This window comes from Pristis pectinata, chromosome 28, assembly GCF_009764475.1.
Source record: "Pristis pectinata isolate sPriPec2 chromosome 28, sPriPec2.1.pri, whole genome shotgun sequence".
NCBI lineage: Eukaryota > Metazoa > Chordata > Chondrichthyes > Rhinopristiformes > Pristidae > Pristis > Pristis pectinata.
This window is the reverse complement of record NC_067432.1, coordinates 9,992,666-10,014,240: the sequence shown is the minus strand read 5'-3', so window position 1 is coordinate 10,014,240 and position 21,575 is coordinate 9,992,666. Positions and strand designations below refer to the sequence as shown.

At 40.0% G+C, this 21,575-nt stretch overlaps 1 protein-coding gene across 1 annotated transcript in view; it reads right to left on the bottom strand.

Annotated features, from left to right (window-relative positions):
• The window catches only part of LOC127583939 (monoacylglycerol lipase ABHD2-like), an 80,038-nt gene extending 66,940 nt beyond the window's left edge, over positions 1-13,098 (bottom strand). The window contains 1 exon segment of the mRNA XM_052040372.1: positions 13,042-13,098. The gene's annotated coding sequence lies outside the window, so the exon portion shown is untranslated.
• Between the last annotated feature and the right edge of the window lie 8,477 nt (positions 13,099-21,575).

Genomic DNA, 21,575 nt, shown 5'->3' with positions numbered 1-21,575 from the left:
CACTCTATCTATGTCCCTCATAATCTTATACACCTCTATCAAGTCGCCTCTCATCCTGCATCGCTCCGAAGAGAAAAGCCCCAGTTCGCTGAACCTTTCCTCATAAGACACGTTCTCTAATCCAGGCAGCATTCTGGTAAATCTCCTCTGCACTCTCTCTAAAACTTCCACATCCTTCCTATAATGAGGTGACCAGAACTGAACACAACACTCGAAGTGTGGGCAAACCAGAGTTTTATGTAGCTGCAACATTACCTCGCGGCTCTTGAACTCAGTCCCCCAACTAATGAAGGCCAGCACTCCATGCGCCTTCTTAACCACCCTTTGCACAGCAACTTTGAGGGATCTATGGACTTGGACCCCATGATAGCAATTCATCTCAACATTGGCAACTTCCTTCACAAATAAGAAAATTGTGTACTCTCAATCTGCATGTAGAAAACCCCTGAAGGAATGAGAGCAGCATTCATTGGAGTATGGGCACTACATGGCACATGGATAAAGACAAACTGATAAACAATATGCATAGGTGTTTCAAATTTCTTTTCATCCATTAAATTCTCTTGCTATGCAGGGCTGCTATCATGTAAATGAGTGTGATAAGCATTTTACCATAGCAAGATCCTGCACCTGTGAGATCAATTATCCATTTTTGGTAGCCTTTTAGGAGTATTGCAGAAGACATTAGAAGCACAGGCATCTTCTTCCAATCTGCCTCATGCTTTCCTAATTACAATAGCAAATAGACAAAAAAAATTATGGCTTTTCAGACATCCATAAAGTAAAAATGGAATCTATCCGTGAAGCCGAGTGTTTTATGAGTAGCATGTTTCAGGTGCTCACCCACAGCTCAGGAAAGGATGGCAGTGAGGAAATGAGAAACTGCCAGACAAGACATTGATAACCCATATTAATTTTTTTTTGAAGTCCTTAAACTCCTTGATTAATTTGTAAATAATTTCTCACATTCCATTTCCATTCCTCTTATGATTTACAGCTTCAGGCCTCAACCATATCACAATTTACTGTTTTTTCTCTGCAGATGCTACCTGACCTGAGTTTTTCCTGCATTTTCTGTTTTTATTTGAGAATTCCAGCATCTGCAGTTTTTTGTTTATGACACACTGTTAGCAACCAAAGAGTCGGTTAACAATATGAAGTTAGATTAAAAAAAATAAAAAAAGAATCTGTCAACCTGTTTAATTCTCATGAGTGGTTATAACATGCAGACTGAACACAAAATGTAAGCAATGAAAACTTTATACCAAGCAAACATCGGTTTCCTCTGAAAACTACCCCCTTCTCCATGTGCGTGTAGGAAGAGGAAATGTATAATAAGTGAAAGATTAACTCTCATTTGAAACCGCATTCAATAAACTTACAAAAATCCTAGTTTCTGAACACCAACAGAGAGACAAGTCTGAACTGTCAAAATCAAATAAGTGATTTTGTTTCTCCCAACAACTAGGACTGTTTAGGTTACATCAGCTACTTCCAGATATGCAAATCTTCTCATATGAATATTCAATAACCTCTACTACCTCATCTTTAGTTTGCACAGTTTGCATGTTTGTCAGGTTTTGAACCCTAAATATTGGATGTGCATATTGTGCTTTGGAAGGATGTATGGATCAAACATCATTGCTAATACTGCACCACATGAGGATATTCTATTTACTGTATAGTCAAAACTGTTTTAAGAACACAAAATCCAGAGTAATTTCTATACAAGCACAGGGGTCTAAAGTTTCTTCCTGTAAAACTATCCCAATTTGAAACCTGCTAATATTTTATTTAGATATTTAAGGGTGCTTAGAAGCAACTGCCAGAACATTTCGCCCAGAGATGAGAGTAGCAATCTAAAGTACAGAAGTAAAAGCTCTAGTGTTTTACAAATAATAAGAACAAAAATTACAGTACAGAAAGAAAAACCACATTGCTATTGGCTGCTGTGGTAGAGTTTCAACTGAAGTTCCTGCCGTTTCCACACATTCTTGAAAATGTCCCCACTTCTCTTAAAATGTTGGTAAAGTTTCTGCTCAATTGCCATGGAGATAAACTATTCCATACTCATGATAGCTTACACTGTGAAGACAAAACTTTTGCTTTCTGTACTCCACTACCTATATCAAGCAATACATTTATTTAATTCCTAATATCCCTTGAGTCCAAAGATCTTCCCAGCAACAAAAGAATTATATTTCAGTTATCTGAACTTCATTTTGGGTTTCTACTATTAGCAACTACTCCTCTGTGTTATTTTCTATATGCTGGTTGGTTATATTCAAGTAACAGGTAATATTGATCCCAGAGTCTGTATAAATGCCATCCTACTAACAATCACTTTCTGCATACCAACCATACACTCACCTCATTATAGCAGTATCTTGTAACCGGATGTACGTTCTTGTTTATCTACATTATAACCAATTTACCAGTGATGGTAATAGTGATAGGTCTAGTAAGGTTTGTAAGCGAACACCATAAAATAGTAGAAATGGATTGCCAAATTATGAGAATTGAAAAAGCTTCTTATAAAGAGGAACCAACATATTACAACAACAAATCTCAAGGATGCATTGTGAAAGACTCGAATCCTGTGCAAAGCGAATTTCAGATATGACCATTATATGGTTCACTGCTACATATACCTGTAAATTAAGCTATTCAGCAGCTTGACTGCAGCAATATTCTCAGAACTTCAAGAGGAAGTCATATGAGTCTTATCAATTTTGCAACCACCATAGAGGAGCAAAGATGCAATCTGCCAAATGATAGAAGCATCATAACATTGTTCAAATGATGTAAGGTTCAGCAGTTTAACAATGAAAATGTGAGTGGCTTCTCAGAAAATTAATTCAGTAAGAAAACTGCCACCAACATAGACATGTCACTGCTTATCATTCATACCAAGGGATCCCATTGTTTACATTCTGTGAAATACTTGAATAAAATTACCTCACAGATGTATAACAAGTGGAAGATTTCTGAAGCTTACAAACTAGTACTGCAACTTAATCCATCAGTTTTTCCTATTTCAGCAAAAGCACAAGTTCCAAATTTGCAGTCATTTTGTAACTACAACCCCTCATCACTGGTAACATTCCATTAAGTACATACGGCCGCTTTTCCACTGGTTGTACATTCTCCTTGGAACCAAATGCTAAAAAATGTACATATTGCACCAAAGGTGGCTTAACAAGAAAACATACATTTTTTTCCTAATTCTATATTTTGATAAGAAAAATCTAGGACTTCATTGGATTTTTTAAAAATAGCATTACCTACATCACCTTTTATGGCCCTATTATCCACTCACCAAGGTTTAAAACAATTACTATGCAAGGAGGATTACACTTCTCCATTCTTAAATCCACTATGTATTATTTCACTTTTTTGGCAGCAAGCAATGGCCCAGCCATCCTGCAACCCTGTGGATATCTTCCTGCATTCTTTCACATTGCTGAGCAGTTTTCTTTCTTCCTCTTTCCAAACTCCACCTCCCTACACACTTTCCCATTCACAAATTTTGGTGATATCAAATATTAGGCTAATTTACTTTGTACATTTAATAGCAAAAAGCCTTATGGTGATAACTTGAGGTTGAAGAATTTTCCTTCACTCTTAACTTCTGTTCTTCCAACTATTTATCTATCCACAGAACCAGATCCCCCATTGTTGCAACTTGATGAAATTCTGATGGGATCTTCCTATTGATGCGATTTCTTAGGCTCTTCACTGTGCTCTGGACCATTATTGTAACTTGACGAATCTCTGATGGGATCTTCACTGCTCTGGACAACAGGAACTCATACATCAGGCTGCTGATCATCGACCACAGCTCAGTTTTCAACAGAATCATCCCATCCAAACTCATCATCGGGCTTCAAGACGCGGACCTCCGTACCTCCCTCTGAAACTGGATACTCAACTTCAACTTCCTCATTGGCAGACATCAGTGAGGATTGGTAACAACATCTCCCCCTCACTGATCAACACCGGTGCATCTCAAGGATGTATGCTTCGCACCCTGCTCTACTCTCTATACATACATGACTCCAATCTCATATACAAATTCGCCAATGACAACACTGTTGTTGGACAAATCACAGGTGGTGATGAGTCAGCAAGATAGGACACCTGGTTGAGTGGTGCAGCAACAACAACCTCCCGCTCAATGTCAATAAAACTAAAGAGCTGATTGTTGCCTTCAGGAAGGGGAAGGGGGAGGGCGAACATGCGCCAGTCTACATTGGGGGATCAGCAGTGGAGATAGTCAGCAGCTTTAAATTCCTGGGCATTAACATATCAGATGACCTGTCCTGGTCCCAGCACATAAATGTAATCACAAGGAAGGCACGCCAGCATCTTTACTTTCTTCTGAGGTTCGGCTTATAACCGAACACTAACAAACTTCTACAGATGTACTGCTGAAAGTATCCTGACTGGTTGCATCACGGTCCGGCATAGGAATGCAAGAAGCTGCAGAGGGTAGTGGACTCAGCCCAATACATCACTGGCACACCCCTCCCCACCATCATAAGGAGGCACTGCCTCAAGAAGGCAACATCCATCATTAAAGATCCCCACCAACCAGGCCATACCATCTTCTCGCAGCTACCATCGTGCAGGATGTACATAAGCCTGAAGTCCCACACCACCAAGTTCAATAACAGCTACTTCTCTGCAACCATTCGGTTCTTGAACCAACCAGAACAAACCTCCACACGACAGTTTAGCAACATGATGACTACTTTGCACTAAAATGGACTTGGTGGTTTGTTGTGTTCAATTTGAGTCCTTTTTGGTAAAAATTGTGTTTAATTTATGTTTTTCTTTTGAATGCTGCTTATATGACGTTATGTGTCTGTGATGATGTTGCAAGTAAGTTTTTCTTTCTTTTTCAATCTTTTTATTAGTAGTTTCCAAATGAATACAGATTAATATATAACATCGATGTTTGTAGATATAATACAAAGAGATCAGGAGAAAAAGCATAGCATAGATCATAGAGAGCAATAAAATATAGAAAAAATCTGTAGGTCCCATGATCTCTTAGTAAATGAATAAAATATAAAAGAAAGGAAAAAGATTTATTATGTATATAAAAGAAAAGAAAGAAAAAAAACTCCAAATCAATAAGAAAAATTATAAACAATATATCAAACCAAACTAAACCGAAAAATTTCAAAAAAAAACAAGAAAAAAAGACTGGACTGAAATTTCTCAATAGAAACAAAGCCATATTATGTCATCAACTCCATTCCTCTAAATTGGAAAGTTATTGAAAAGGGATCTACATCATGTGAAAATATTGTATAAATGGACTCCAAATATGTTCAAATTTAAGCGAAGGATCAACAGTACCACTCCTAATTTTTTCCAAGTTTAAACATGATATAGTTTGAGAAAACCATTGAAAAGTAGTAGGGGGTATTGGATTCTTTCACTTAAGCAAAATGGATCATTTGGCCATTAAAGTAACAAAGGCAATCATACAGTAAGCGGAAGCAGATAAATGGCCAGATTCTATCCTTGGTAATCCAAAAATTGCAGTGATAGGGTGAGGTTGTAAATCAATATTCAATACAGTTGAGATAATGTTAAAAATGTCTTTCCAATATTTTTCCAAAAGAGGACAGGACCAAAACATACGTGTCAAAGAAGCCACATTCGATTTACATCTGTCACCTATGGGATCTATATGGTGGTAAAAATGGGCTAGCTTATCTTTTGACATATGGGTCCTGTGAACTATCTTAAACTGTATCAAAGTGTCTGGCACACATTGAAGATGTATTAACTAAGTGAAGAATTTTCTTCCATGTCTCTGTAGGTAAAGATGTCTGGAGTTCACTTTCCCATTCATTCTTAATTTTCTCTAGTGATTCTGGACGTATTTTCATAATTAAATCATAGATTATTGCAGTAAGTTTTTCACTGCTCCTGTGCAAATATATATTTGTGATTATGACAATAAACTCGACTTTGACTTTTGGGACTTGGAGTCCCATAACTTAAGAACATATAAATTAGAGCAGGAGGAGGGCCCTCAGCACCTCTACCATTTAATAACATCATGGCTAAACTGATTGCATCCTCCATGCTGCTTTCCCATCTACCTGCTGCAACTTTTATGTCTGCCTAACAAATATTTAGGCGAGTTCCAATGATTCATGACCCTCAAAAAATTGCACCTCATCCATGCCTTAAATGGGTAATGCCTTTTTTTTAAAAAGCAATGACCTTAGTTCTAGATTCTCCCACAAGAGGAAACATCATTTCCACACCCACCCTGTCAGAACCCTCAGGATCTTGTATTTTTTCATTCAAATCACCTCACACTTTTCTAAATGCATATCCTAGCTTTTCTAGCCTTTCCTCATAAGCCAAACTGCCCATTTCAGTTATTACTGTGGTAAATGTTTACTGAAAGACTTCCAAAGCATTAACAATACATTTTACATTGAGAACACACAGAAAATAATTAAGATCTGCATCAAGCTTATCAGAACAAATTTGTAGGAAACACTGACATACTTGAGGAGCTGCATGCGCTGGGGAGGTTTGCTATGGTGTTGATCACTGCTTGCAATATTCTTGTGGGGATCTCAAACTGAGATGCTTCTGGTAAGCCACACCCCAAAGGCAATTATGCCAGAGATCTCCAAATTACACATATGGGACAAGGGAACTGAAACTACCCAGGAGACAGCTTAGTTCCAACAGCTGCACTCTTAGCAAAAAACAAAGCAAACAAGATGGTCATCCTGTCAATAAATTCCCTTCCCGGATTATCTAGGTGAATTCATGAAGCACTTCCCTTTTTAAGTTACCTTGGTTACATCATAGAATTGGTCAAGAGATTGTCACTAAACCCACTGAATCTCTTCCTTGTTGAAACAACTATCCAACAGCCCTGCTTGTTCCTCCCACAGCCCTCTTTCTTTCCCCTTTTCAAATCTGTGTTCAATTCCCTACTGCAAATTGCTATCAATTTTGTATGAAGCATCCTTTTCAGGAACTGAATTTAAGATCATAACTTGCTCTGTTTAAAGCAAAATCACCAGTTTTTTTTTTTGAAAAACACCTTAAATCTTTGATTTAAAACTGAAAAGGCTGGAAATACTCAGCAGGTTAGGTAGCATCTGTGGGGAGAGAACTAGAGTTAATGTTTCAAGTCAATGACTATTTATTAGAATTTAAATCTTTATCCTGCTTTTATTGACTGTCCTGCCAAAGGAAAGAGATTTTCCTTATTCACTCTGATCAAAACCTTCCATAATTTGGCCAACTTTTCAAAATCTCCCATTACCATCCTGTGCATTGTGGAGAACATTTCCAGCTTTTCCAAGTTCTCATCATATCTGGTGCCATTATAGTAAACCTCAAACTCTTCTTCCAAGCCTTTTATTTTTACTTACAGCGTGGTAACAGGCCCTTCCAGCCCAATGAGTCCACGCTGCCCATTTTAAACCCAAATTAACCTACCCGTACATTTTTTTTGGAATGTGGGAGGAAACCAGAGCACCCGGAGGAAACCCACACAGACATGGGAGGACATACAAACTCCTTACAGACAGTGACGGGAATCGAACCCTGATCGCTGGCGCTGTAATAGGCATTGTTCCTGAAGTGTGGAGCTTTAAAACTAGAAAAAATATCCCAGGTGCCTAACCAATGATTTATAAAGGTTTTAAACCCCAAGATGATGATCTTGCTTTTGGTAACCAGCTTCAAGAAACCACTTACAAAATATTACTGCAAGTTGCATGTACTCTTCTATACTGTTTGTAACATAGTACATTCATGCTCGATTTATCACTTGCAGGCCAAGTTGCCTAATCATTTCCTTGTGTTCCACTCCTGCATACAATTTGTACACAAAATATACATTCCCCATAAAACCTTTCAAGTAGAAACTAACCAATTAGTAAAAAGTTTATTTTTCACCACTAATTCTGGAGGTGTGCTTATATGCTAACCACCCTTTTCTGTACTCCAGAAGACCATCTTTCAGATATTTATCTCCTAGGATCAATTCAGGGAAAAAAATACCTAGGAAAAGAAATCAAGTGTGGAAGAGAAGGAAAAATCTTCAAAGGAATTCCCAATCTAAAATTTAAAAATAAAAGATATTTCTTTAAAATCTCTTACCACAAAATCTGTCAGGAACCTAAACATATCAGAAAATCTTTGTGGTTGAATTGCTGCAAATATGTCCCATGGGCCACACGTGACATGCAAACCCAACCTATCCACTCTACCCAAGCAGAGAAATCCCATGTGTTCAGATTTCTTCTTCATTGCTTTGTCTTATTAAGTCTCAGATCCGAAAGTCTACAAAGAACTAGCCAAAGCATTGTGGTAGATAAATACTAAATCAGGTCACTGAGATTTGAGAGTATTAGTAACTAACATTATATGTGGTTAGCAATTTCAAAGCCAACATCAAATCTCCAGTTTTATTTGATAATATGAAAGTTTTTTTTAGATGTTAATTAAATGTAGCTTTGATTAATTTCAAGTAAAACAGAAAACTTCAACAGACTTGCTTTCCTCTGGTCACAAAAATTAATGCACTTCAGTAGCCATGTTCCTAAAACCAGCAAATCTGAACTTGGGGTCACCCAAGCATTGAGTGTTTATTCTGGCACATTTACTTACTCAGAACTAAACAAAAGACTGACATTTTAAATTGAGGCCAGTTCAACATGTAGAAATGCGTGCACTTTTCTTGTATGTAATACAATACACCTTTTTGTTCTTAACTATCAATTACAACTTTGAACTACAAAGCAATTTGTCTTAACAGTATGCCACATAAGGGTTCCCATCTCCAAAATGTTCTACCTAATAATATTCACTACATCAGCAAAAAAAAGTTTGCTGTCCAAAAGTCACTCTGGGGTATCGATTATGCTCTGTACAACACGTACAGGTCAAGAATCTCCTGCAACAGTGATATAAAATTTATTAGTTAGCATATGCAAATCTCTTTGAACAGATTAGTGCAGTGAAATACAATGTAATCATGTTTTTGAATAATTCCAAAACTGGTATCTAATTTTCAGTTTCATTTGATAATTGGAAATGTCACTCCTGTAACCTGAGTAATGCAGAACCAACCTTTAAACTGTGGGTGTAACACAAGCTAGACAGAGTGCTAAAGGCCACAAATTTTAAATTAATTGGGCTCAAAACAAGAAATTGGTATCTATGCAAGATGGATACATGGAACATCTACAAAATCAACTATGTTCTTTCAAAAGGACAAACTATTGATTGGAAATGCAAATGGAACTGTATAACTAGACATAAATACTTCACAAAGAAAGATAGGGCCAGAAGCGTTGCTCCAAAGATTTGCCGGTAAGACAAAAAACAGGCAATAGAACAATATTCACTTTGGAATCCCTACTTGGAGATGAGGGTTCACAAATGTTTCTCTCCTGTGAAATATTAAAACCATAGTGCAGAGTTAACACATTGGGCAATAGGAAATCTGCTGTGGCAGGAACAAATTTGAACAAAACTGATTTTCTTACTCCAATGATACATACCTAATTCACTTGCTCAAATTTGTGCTACTGGCTATGTAAAAAGTGGATAAAATTGAGGGCTGAATCAAGCTTATTGCCAGCTATATTCAGCCATTTGCAGTTCAGTGCATTTCTGTCCATTATGCATGTTCAAGCAAATATGGAAAACCAATGTGATCATCCCTTCCACTGTTTAACTCACTAGTGAGCCCAGGGGCAGAGCAGTGACAGTGAACGAAAGACTGCGACCCTAATAAATGGGAGTGGTTTATTTATATTACTTTTACATTTTTAGATTTTTCATATTTTTAGTGTTACATTTTTAATTACATTTATTTTAATAGATTTTAAATATCCATGATTAAAGCGTTTTACAGCAGTGATCTTCAAATTTTTCTGTGTTGTTTCAGGTTAGAGCTACAGTGGTACACTCCCCAAAGCTGAGCTACCTCTCAGAGCTCACTCTATCTTGCAAGACACTTCTCAGGTGTGAAGGTAGGTTCAGGTTGTGTGGCCTCCACATGTGGAAATGCCAAGTGCAGACAGCTGGCTTGTGCAGGGAGTGGGCCAGATCCAGGGCAATCCGCATTGTATTTTACATAGCACTTAGGGCAAGGGAGGTGACAAAAGATTCAAAGATGTAATGGAAAACAGCAAGATGGTTGATGATTTTTGTTTTCCTCGGCTCTCTGGAAACTGAAACAAAATCTGGATTTAAAGCAGAATTGGTGTTTCTGACTGCAAAACATTAAATTCCCAATCTCAGTGAATACCTACCTGACACAGTACTTAATTTGATAAGGAAACAAGATACAACATTAAGGTGGACTGGACATTTTTACACAATACACAAGCAAGTAAAAAAACAGCAGCAAGTTACTGACGGATAAAACAGCATCAGTGGTTGGAAATACTTTGTAAAAGTCCCATTGCAGTGATCCCAAGGATAATTACCAATAATAAATACATTTAAAAGAATGTTACTGCATTTCAAACCACTGGGCATCAGAAGAAATTCTTCCATGTAATTTCAATTGTTTGTCAAATTGAGAATATATCTTTTGTTTACCATTCTAATAAAATTAATTCAAAGATGGTAAACAGGTTGAAGGACACTTGCAAATCCATTCTATTAGCATTTAACTCAGGTGAACATTCCTGCAGTAAGCATCTTAATTGTGAATGTACCACAATGAAGCAGCAAAATAGTTTTCAGGTCAGAGCACACAAAAGGATATACATGACGGATGAAGCCATTTGAGCTACAATTGCAGCTAAATCATTGCCTGCAGGATTGTAACTATGAGCATAGTAAAAAAAATCAGCATACAGCATCACAATAAAATTTTATCCAGCAATTCAAAATATTGTAGATTCTAAAATATGAAAAACAAGTCATCACCTTCTCAAGGGCATCTAAGCATAGGCAATATATGCTGGCCTTGTTACCAACGCCTAAACCTTAGGAATGAAATAAAGGATGTCATGAATTCAAAGCCATGCGCACAAAGTATCAATTTCTTGATACAATGAGGTTCATAATTTTATACTCTAAAACTCACTGTTTTCCAATATAACAATCAAATTAGCATTTTATTGCAAATGTAATAAAAAAGCTCATCATTATTCATCTTCAGTCCTTTTCAAAATGTTTACATATTTCTTACCTGTAATCTATCATAAGAAGTGATTTAAAAAAAGTTCAAGATTAAATGAAAGCATTTTCTGTGAAAGAAAAGTCAACTGATCCAAAGTCTTGCAAACACTATACATAGAGCATCTGAAATCCAGTCTCTTTGATTCCATTCTAGAAGAAAAATGTTCAAACCAAAAAAACTATCACCCAAACTGCAGACACCTACAAATTACATTTTGTTTTCTAAATTTGCTTAAATGTACAACATGTTACAATGAAAGACAAATATAGGATTCCCATGATATTAATGCAATATCCAAAAGGCATTAGAACACCAAACGTGCTGGATCCCTGAAGCAATTTCAATTAGCTTTAATATAACACACATATACAATAATAATGAATATTTCTTAGACTTTTAGTGTGCATTTATTTTGCACTGCGATCTTAAGAGTTTTGAAAGCAAGAAACTAGAAATATCCCCGAAGGTTGACTTACAAGCAGCTACAATCAGATTTTCCCCATTTCTACAACTTTCTCACAGGCTGTGAACTAAATCAATAGCTAAGGAGCAGGTTCCATGAAAGACAACTTACTCCTCACAATCTAAGTATTACAGCTGATATAATCACATTGAGAAGAGAGCATCTTCCCACCTGTTCAGTTTGACAGGTAGAATTCCACAAAAACAAGGAAGGGGGGAGGTGAGCGGCAGGGGAAGGGGGGAGGTGAGCGGCAGGGGAGGTGGGGGACACGACTGACGGGGGAAGGGGGGACACGACTGACAGGGGACGCCTGACCGGGGAAGGGGGGGGGGGACGCCTGACCGGGGTGACTGACGGGGGAAGTGGGTGAATGAAAAGGGGTTATCTTATGGGGGAAGAAAAGGGCATGACTTACAGGGGAGCAGGGGTTAACTTATGGGGGAAGAAAGGGGCATGACTGACGGGGAGGAGGGGGTGACTGATGGGGGAAGGGGGTGTGAGTGAGGGTGGGTGACTGACGGAGAAAGGGGGGATGACTGCGAGGGGGATGACTGATGGGCTGATGGGGGAATGGGTAAGTGAAAAGGGGATAGCTGACGGGGAAGGGAAGGTGACTGACGGGGGAAGGGGGACGTGAGTGAGGCTGGGTGACTGACTGGGGAAGGGGGTGAGGGTGTGTGACTAACGGGGGAAGGGGGTGACTGACAGGGATGGGGGTGACATGGAAAAGGGGGTGACATGGGGCAAGGGGGTGACATGGGGCAAGGGGGGGTGACTGACGGGGAAGGGGGTAAGTGAGTGTGAGTGATTGACGGGGGAAGGGGGTAAGGGTGGGTGACTGAGAAAGGAGGTGAGTGAGTGTGGGTGATTGACAGGGAAAGGGGGGTGGGTGAGTGAGTGTGGGTGATTGACGGGGGAAGGGGGTAAGGGTGGGTGACTGAGAAAGGAGGTGAGTGAGTGTGGGTGATTGACAGGGAAAGGGGGGTGGGTGAGTGAGTGTGGGTGATTGACGGGGAAGGGGGGTGACTGAGTGATGGGGTGAGTGAGAGGTGGGTGACTCACAGGGGAGGGGTGTGAGTGAGAGGGGCGAAGGGGGGTGAGTGAGGGGGAGGGGGAGTGGGAGTGAGTGAGAGGGGAGGGGGTAATTGTTGAGGGAGGATGATAGGGGAGGGGGGAGAAGGAATGGATTGGAAGGGTGGAAAGAGAAAGGCCGGCCGGCGGCTGCAGGGAGGGAAAGGCCGACGCCTCCTCATCAACCGCGGGCCAGCGGCCACACCTCGCCTCCCGCCGTGTATGTGTCCAACCCCCTTCACCTCCATCGACCCCCCCCCATTTCCCCACCTCCCCACCTCCCCTCACATTCCAACAGTTTCCTCACCTCCGAGCTCAGATGCTACCGAACAGCACCTCTCCACCCCGCAATGGCCAAGCCCCGCCCAACGGGTGCCCCTCGCCGTCATTGGCCTGAATTTCCAATAGTCCCGCCTTCTCCGTCGGTTCCTGAATAACCATTGGGCGTTGCAGACGCCCGTCGACCCGTTGCCGAGCTTCCTCCACGTCCCTCGTCCTCATCTTACGTCACAAGTACACTCGCCTCCTGACTCTCTCCCCATTTGCCGCACGTCACCCATGGGATTCAATACCATCCCATTGATTGACAACTCGGTCAACCAATGGGAAGTAAGATATCTGCAACCTCTCATCCCAAAGCAGAAGTACTGTGAATGCTAGAAATATAAAATAAAAAGAGAAAACAACAGAACATTTCCATTAAGTCAAGCACAAGTACGCAGAGGTAACTCTTCACGTCTGAAATAAAACAAAATTACTGGAAATGTTCAACAGGTGTTTGCTTTTGAATTTACATACTTTTAAGATAAGACAAGATATCTTTATTAGTCACATGTACATTGAAACACACAGTGGAGTGCTCTGGGGCAGCCCGCAAGTGTCGCAACACTTCCGGCGCCAACATAGCACGCCCGCAACTTCCTAACCCGTACGTCTTTGGAATGTGGGAGGAAACCAGAGCACCCGGAGAAAACCCACACAGACACAGGGAGAAGGTGCAAACTCCTTACAGACAGCGGCCTTTACATAACTGACCGTAGTATCTCCAGGATATCCTCATTATCTTCCTGAATACATATGAGCTGAATTGTATACCTTGAATCTTCATGTCCCTTTTCCATTAATCACATTTCCTTATGACAAAGAAGGAGGCCATTGACTCTCAAAGCAGTCAATTCAATTTCCCCCACTTATTTCCCTGCACCTATTTTCTCCCACATGCCCATCAATTGCCCACCTGTAGGGATAATCCACAGTAGCCAACCACCACATCTTTGGGATTTGGGAAGAAACAGGACAAAATAAAAGCAGGCCCCTGGAGGAACACAGCGGGTCAAGCAGCATCTGTGGAGGGAAGGGAACTGTCGATGTTTCAGATTGAAAGCCTGGAAAATGTGCAAGCTCCACGCAGACATCACTGGAGGTCAGGATCGAACCCAGGTGGTGGGTGGTGAGACAGTGGCACTATTTGTTGCACCATTGTGCCTCAGTTCTGATAATAATTGAACTGAAGCACTTAAACCTTAAACACTAACCTTGATTTATATGGCACCTATAATCTCGCAAAAGTTCACCACAAAGACATTCATAAATGTGCTTGCTCAGCAAATAAAATTAATGCAGGGCTACAGGACAGATGTCCAAATGCTTTGTCAGACTTTTAGTTTTTAAAGAGATTATGGCAGGAAAGTAGCGGTAAAAGGGTGAAGAGATTTTGTAAGGGAACTACAGAGCCTATCGCCTTGATAGCTGAAGGCAATAATTAAAACCTGTTTGTGCTAGAGGCCAAAACTGGACATTTTAAAGGGGCAGACACAATTTTAAAAAGTCCAAATTTGAATGAAAACTTTCTTCAAGTTATAATACTGTTTCTAGTATGCATCACGTATATAGTACTTCCAGTTACTACCCATCAATGAAAACCTTGAGCCAAATGGTGAATTCATTCAGGCATTTCACCACATGGGTTTCTGGTCTTCCAGAGAGAATGCCAACACTGATACCTCACCCAAGTAAGGCAATGGGCTGGATCACACTCATCCTGGCCCACATCTTCTGGTTGACCCCATGCTAGCCCTTGCATCAGCATTAACCTTTTGTAGTTGCACATCTCCTAAGGATATCATGAATTCAAAGCCATTCACATGAAGTACAATTTTCGTGAGACATTCAGGTTAACTAAAGCCTGAGAGCTTAGAATAAATAGAATAACTACAACAATAAATAAAATGACAAGAGCAAGACAGCAAAGATTGTGGTGCAATCTGAAGCAGTGAAAAAAAATACTAATGTGACAATAATGGAATAACGAGAGAGGCAGAGTTAAGAGTACGAGAACGTGGCAGCACCACAAGCAAATCGGTGTGAAAGAGTTGATTTGTTCATGAGTCTGATAGCAGTGGGGAAGAAGCTGTTCTGGTCATCTGGCCTTTCAAGCTCCCAGAAGGTAGAACAGAGAAAAGGGAATAGCCAGAGTGGCAGGCATTCTTGACCATATGACTAGGCTTCCTGACCCTAACCCTAATGCACCATGAAGATGGAAGGAACTAACAAGTATGTGATGGATGGGGCTGCGTTCACACTCTCTACAGGTTCAGTCAGTCAAGAGCAGAGCAGTTGTCATACCAGACTTAGATGCATCTGTCAGAATGCTTTCTATGTTTTGTGTTTTTAACAAGGGCATGTATTTAAGGTAAAAGGAGGTAAGTTCAAAGGAGATGTGCGGGAAGTTGTTTTACACAGAGAATGGTGGGTGTCTGGAGTGTGCTGCCAGGGGTTGTGGTGGAAGCAAATACAATAGGGGCATTCAAGAGGCTCTTAGATAGGCACTTGGATCCGCAGAGGATGGAGGGATATGGATGTCATTTAGGCAGAAGGGACTAGTTTAATTAAGCATTTAATAACTAGTTTAATTAGTTCAGCACAACATCAGGCCTGTTCCTGTGCTGTACTGTTCTCTGTTCTATGTTCTTGTAACAATCTTATCCATTTTTTCTCCCACTTTCAGAGAATGCATTTAAGAGTGCCAACAGCTCCTACATACCTTGTGAAACTGCATCTTCATTCTTTACTCTGAAATACATCATCACATTTCTCTCCATTAATTTTTTTCTGCCTTAGGCAAAATTCTGCAGGTGCCAGAAATCTGAAATAAAAGCAGAAAATGTTGTAAATATCCAGCAGGTCAGGCAGCATCTTGGAGACAGACATAGTGTCAAGGCTTCAGGTTGATGACCTGCCATTACTTATTAGATTGCCCATTTTAGCAGGTTGACACTTAATGCAAATGCTGTCAGTTTTATTATCCAAACTGCAACATATTACTGATAAACTAGCAACATCATCTGTAGCAAAAAAAGAATGAAATGCATCTACTTAAAACTCTCTGGAACCTCACCTAAATCTTTCAATGAATTATATGATATTGGCTTCAGATCTAACCACCTATAATATTATTAATTTACAAAATTAAACCAAAACATAAACATATGGGTTTTTTTAGTAAAGTTTAGAGCCATAGAGATCACACAGCATGGAAACAGGCCCTTTGCCCACCATGCCCATGATGGCCACCAAGTACCCATCTATACTAATCCCATGTTCCAGCCCTCAGCCCATAGTGTTCTACGCAATGGTGCTTCAAGTGCTCATCTAAGTGCTTCTTAAATGTTTTGAGAGTGCTTGCCTTCACCACTCCATCAGGCAGTGTGTTTCAGATTTCAGTAAAACTCTGGGTGAAGAATTGCTCCTCAAGTTCTCTCTAAATCTCCTGCCCCTTACCTTAAATTTATGCTTTCCAGTTATGGGCACTACTGTTGTGAATAAGTACTTTATATCATCTGTAACATTAACTCTACCTGGTCTAATTTGAAATTTAGAACAAGGCAGTAGTTCTATAATAAAAACAGAAAATGTTGCAAACATTCAGCAGCTTAGGCAGCATCTGTGGAAAGAGAAACAGAGTTAATATTATAGGTCAAAGAACCTTCATCAGAACCAGGAAAGAGAGAAAGCAAGTTTGTTTGAAGTTGCAGAGAAGGTGGGGGGAGGGAGGAATGGATAGGACAAAGGGAATATTTGTGATGGGGCGAGGCAAAGTCAAATTGGTTAATGGGGAGAGTTAATGGGTGATGATGCTTCTTTGTGTTATGCGTTGCCAATGGCAGGGCTCTAGGGCATGTATCTCAGGCTGTACTACTGAAGAGAGAAAAACTGAGCCAATATCTCAGAAGGATGAGTTGCAGCTGAAATGACCAGTTCTGAAACAGACAGGGAAAATGACCTAATGTGCTTCTAACATTTTCTGTTTTCATTTCAGATTTCTAGCATCTGAGGTTTTTTTTTGATTTTCTGAAGTCTTACATATTGGTGTGGATCATGCTAATAGCTAGTCAGTAATTCTATTGGTAAGCTGCAGTGCACATGACAACACATTCTGCACTTCCACATCTGTACTCTGCAGCATGGGAATATAGAACAAGCACAACTCACCTGAAGATCCACCCCTGGTTTGTTTCCTTTATTTAAATTCACATTAATGTTTTTAGTTAGTTTATGACAGTTAAATCTGCTTTTACATGAAATTATTTCTAATTTTTTTAAATTATGTATATCTCTTTCTGATCATAGAAACATAGAAATTCTATCTTGGTACCACAGTCTTGCTCTCTCTCAACATTTTTAATGCCTTTATTAAAAGTCCAGACATTCAGACTTAAAAACAGCTTCTTCCCCACTTCTATCAGACTCCTGAAGCAATCATCTCTTTCACACCCACTTCCCGGCAATGCATCAGTTTTCCCGTACTCTTAACTCTACCACACTTGGTCATTCCGTTATTGTCACTTTAGTTTTTTTTCGCTTCTTCAGATTGCACTACAATCTTTGCACCATTCTGCTGCTTTGCGCTCATCATTGTATTTATTGTTGTATCTATTATTACCATGTATACTGTTTACTTTGTGAGCTTCATGCGAACAAGGAATTTCATTGCACCCTGGTAAAATGATGAAAAACTAATCGACTGATCTATTTTACCTCCAGATCCCAAGTATTATAAATAGTACTGTGGAGTACAAAAAAAAATTAGGTTAGGTTTAGATTTTTAGGTTAGGTTTTAAGTAAGTTTCAGCTGGACTATTTTGCCCATTGCGATCAAGTTTAAGATCCTCGAAGTGATGACGCAGCTTTACAAAACTCTGGTTAGACCACACTTAGAGTATTGTGTCCAATTCTGGTTGCCTCATTATAGGAAGGATGTGGAGGTGTTGGAGAGGGTGCAGAGGAGATTTACCAGGATGTTGCCTGGATTAGAGAGTATGGACTATGAGGAGAAACTAAAGGAGCAAGGGCTTTACTCATTGTAGAGAAGGAAGGTGAGAGGAGACATGATAGAGGTATACAAAATATTAAGAGGAATGAATAGAGTGGACAGCCAGCACCTCTTTCCCAGGGCACCAATGCTCAATACAAGAGGGCACGGCTTTAAGTTAATGAGTGGGAAGTTCAAGGGAGATGTCAGAGGGAGGTTTTTCACCCAGAGAGTGGTTGGTGCATGGAATGTGCTGCCTGAGGTGGTGGTGGAGGCTGATCCGTTGGTCAAGTTCAAGAGATTGTTAGATAAGCATATGGAGGAATTTAAAATAGAGGGATATGTGGGAGGAAGGGATTAGATAGTCTTAGGTGTGGTTAGATGGTTGGCACAACATGGTGGGCCAAAGGGCCTGTAATGTGCTGTATTTTTCTATGGTTCTATGGTTCTATGTCAAGGTCAAGGGGAAGGTCTGAAGGAAACTTACTAGAACACGCAGGAATTCAAATATGACTGCTTTTGGAGGGATGCACATCCTTAATATAATGATTATTGAAAGGGGACGTTAGGTGGGGGCACTTGCACCTCTCCCCACAATCTCTGAGCACATCAATGGCAGCATCACAGTATCATCAAATTATTCAATCACAGTGCCTAACCAATTCCCTCTTGACAGCACCAATTTCCACCAGGTGTACAGGTCGTGAATTCCAAAAAGCAGCAAGTGAAGGATTTCGGTTATGTGGAGACTCTGCAGAAAATCCTAAGGGTAGAGGAGTTTAAAGAGAGATTAATAAAGGTGTTCAACATTATAAGTGGTTTTGACAAAATGACAAGAACAAATTGTTTCACTAGCAGAAGGATTTTAAAATCCATTCATAAAGGATTGTTTATATTTTTTGGTATCATTATGTGGGTATAAAATATGAAATTTCAGCTGAGAAGTTCTGAAGATTTAATTACACTGTACATTTATCTTTGCTGAAGAATAAAGAAGCTTGCAGATTGAAGCAAACTGGAGGGATTAAAGATACAATAAATGCAAAAGACAACAGTGACTAAACAAGATCACAAGGAGATGCTATGGTTGCATTACTGAGTCAGTTGTTATACAAGCAAATTTAGTTAGCTGTAACTAAAAAAGCTAAAGACATAAAACTAAGATATTCACACGGTAGCTAGCGGTTAGCGCGACGCTATTACAGCGCCAGCAATCGGGGTTCAATTCCCGTCGCTGTCTGTAAGGAGTTTGTACATTCTCCCCGTGTCTGCGTGGGTTTCCTCCGGGTGCTCCGGTTTCCTCCCACATTGCAAAGACGTAGGGGTAGGTTAATTTGGATTTAAAATGGGCGGCGCGGACTCGTTCGGCTGGAAGGGCCTGTTACCACGCCGTAAATAAAATCTAAAAAAATCTAAAAAGAAACTGATTATACTAAACCTTGAAGCCTGGTGCCCAAAAAATAGACAAAATCCTCTAGCCGAGGCCTAACTGGTGAACCTTGACGGAAGTACCATTTCGGAGTTAGTGGAGGAAAACAAGTTGGACATGGGGATGGTAGGAAAACCCAGATGTGGGGTGAGAGTGGGAGTGAGAAGTTGGGAGGGGGAGATTAGGAAATATCAGCTTTCTGGACATCAAGGTTTGAATGGTGGAGGAGCAACAAATTTGAGACCTCATTAAGTGTTATTGGTTGCTGGACACAGTTAAGGTCCCAAAAGTTGGCAGTGAGTGGGTTGCAATGTGTGGAATTAAACAATTCATTTTCTGTTTGACATATCTGACACAAGACCCCACACTCCAGTCACAGACTTCGTAAGGTTGCAGTCCTTTAGTTAATTATTATAACTTGTGTCTGTGTCACAGGCCTTGGATGTGTAAAATTCTTTGCGAGTGACACCAAAATGTGCATGACATGTCTTTTGCCATTGTCGTGCACATCTCACAGCCTCCTTACCAATGTACATCATTTTCATAGAGGATCCCACACAGATTTTGGAAACTGTGTGATGTATTCATAAGGGACCTGATCAACTTGAGTGTTCAGGTTTTACATTAAATTCCTTCGCATAGCAGATATAAACATTGTTTTACTGGATTTAATTTCTAACTCCTGACCTTTCAACTACTTCACATCCCCAGCATTTCCTTGAGCTATGACCCGCATTCAAAATATGCTGAGACTTCTGTCTTAAAAATCGAATTGGAAGTGCACCCTTCACTTCCCACAGTTTTCCTTGGTTTGACAAAGGTGAATAGAAAGTATTTAACAAAATATGAATCTGGACATTAATATTTCACAGGTTGCAATAGAAAGTTTGTGTTTTAAAATATGATAATTTTTAACTTGTTGAAAGTACATTAGTTGTCGGATTTGGTCTCCTAAGAATTAGGTACAGCTTTGGACCATTGGAGGCGACCTTAACCGCTGATTGGCTATTCTCTGGGATCTTCCCAATCTTATTACAAAGTGTAGATTTATAAATTAGGGATAATTTGGACAAGTAAAGCAGATCTGGGACACTTTCACCCCAGGATATAAACTATGTGTTACCTGATGGTGATAGACAACTATGTTGAGACAAAACATACCCGGGTTTTTGAGATTTTGGAATTTGTTTTCCAACTTTGCATTTGTCATGTGATCAGATAATCTAGTTAAGCTAAATCTCCTTGTGTTTATTTTTAGCAGGGGCATTACCAAAATGAGTTAATAATGTATTCAAGAGATTTTGCTGTAGACATGTTAAATATTCAGATAACACTAATTAGAAAACAAATTAAGCAGAACATTTGATAAGAAGTTTCAGCTATTGGATGAGAAAGTTAAAGAGCTATGTAACAAAATCTCTTGTTTTGCTGGAGTATTGCAAAGAATTGTGCTGCTTTTTAAAGATTATGAATGAAGATCCCCTAAGTGCAGAAGATGTTGTTAAAATATATTAAATATGGACAATTATGCTCTGGCTAATGTTTCTGCAGAGAACTGAGATAAGATGTTTATTAGTCACATGTACATCGAAACACAGTGGAATGCATCTTTTCAGTAGAGTGTTCTGGGGGGCAGCCCGCAAGTGTCACCACGCTTCCAGCGCCAACATAGCATGCCCACAACTTCCTAACCCCTACGTCTTTGGAATGTGGGAGGAAACCGGAGCACCTGGAAGAAACCCACGCAGACATGGGGAGAACATACAAACTCCTTACAGACAGTGGCCAGAATTGAACCCGGGTCGCTGGCGCTGTAATAGTGTTATGCTAACCGCTACACTACCGTGCCTGCCAGCTATCTCTTCCTTGTTGGTCAGCTTGCCTCTGATTGGCAAGCTTGTGTATTGAAACCAGAGGTGAACTGGAGGTCAGGAGCTGGCACATCTACAGTACCTCCTGCTCCAGCATTGGATCACCACAGGCATGCACAATGCATCTGACTCTTCAGCTTTCTTCTCTTCTCCTTCTTGGGCGACCCCTCAGGGACAAAGATGACTTGCTTCTACTCCTGTTCTGTGGGTTACGAGGTGGCTGAAGAGTG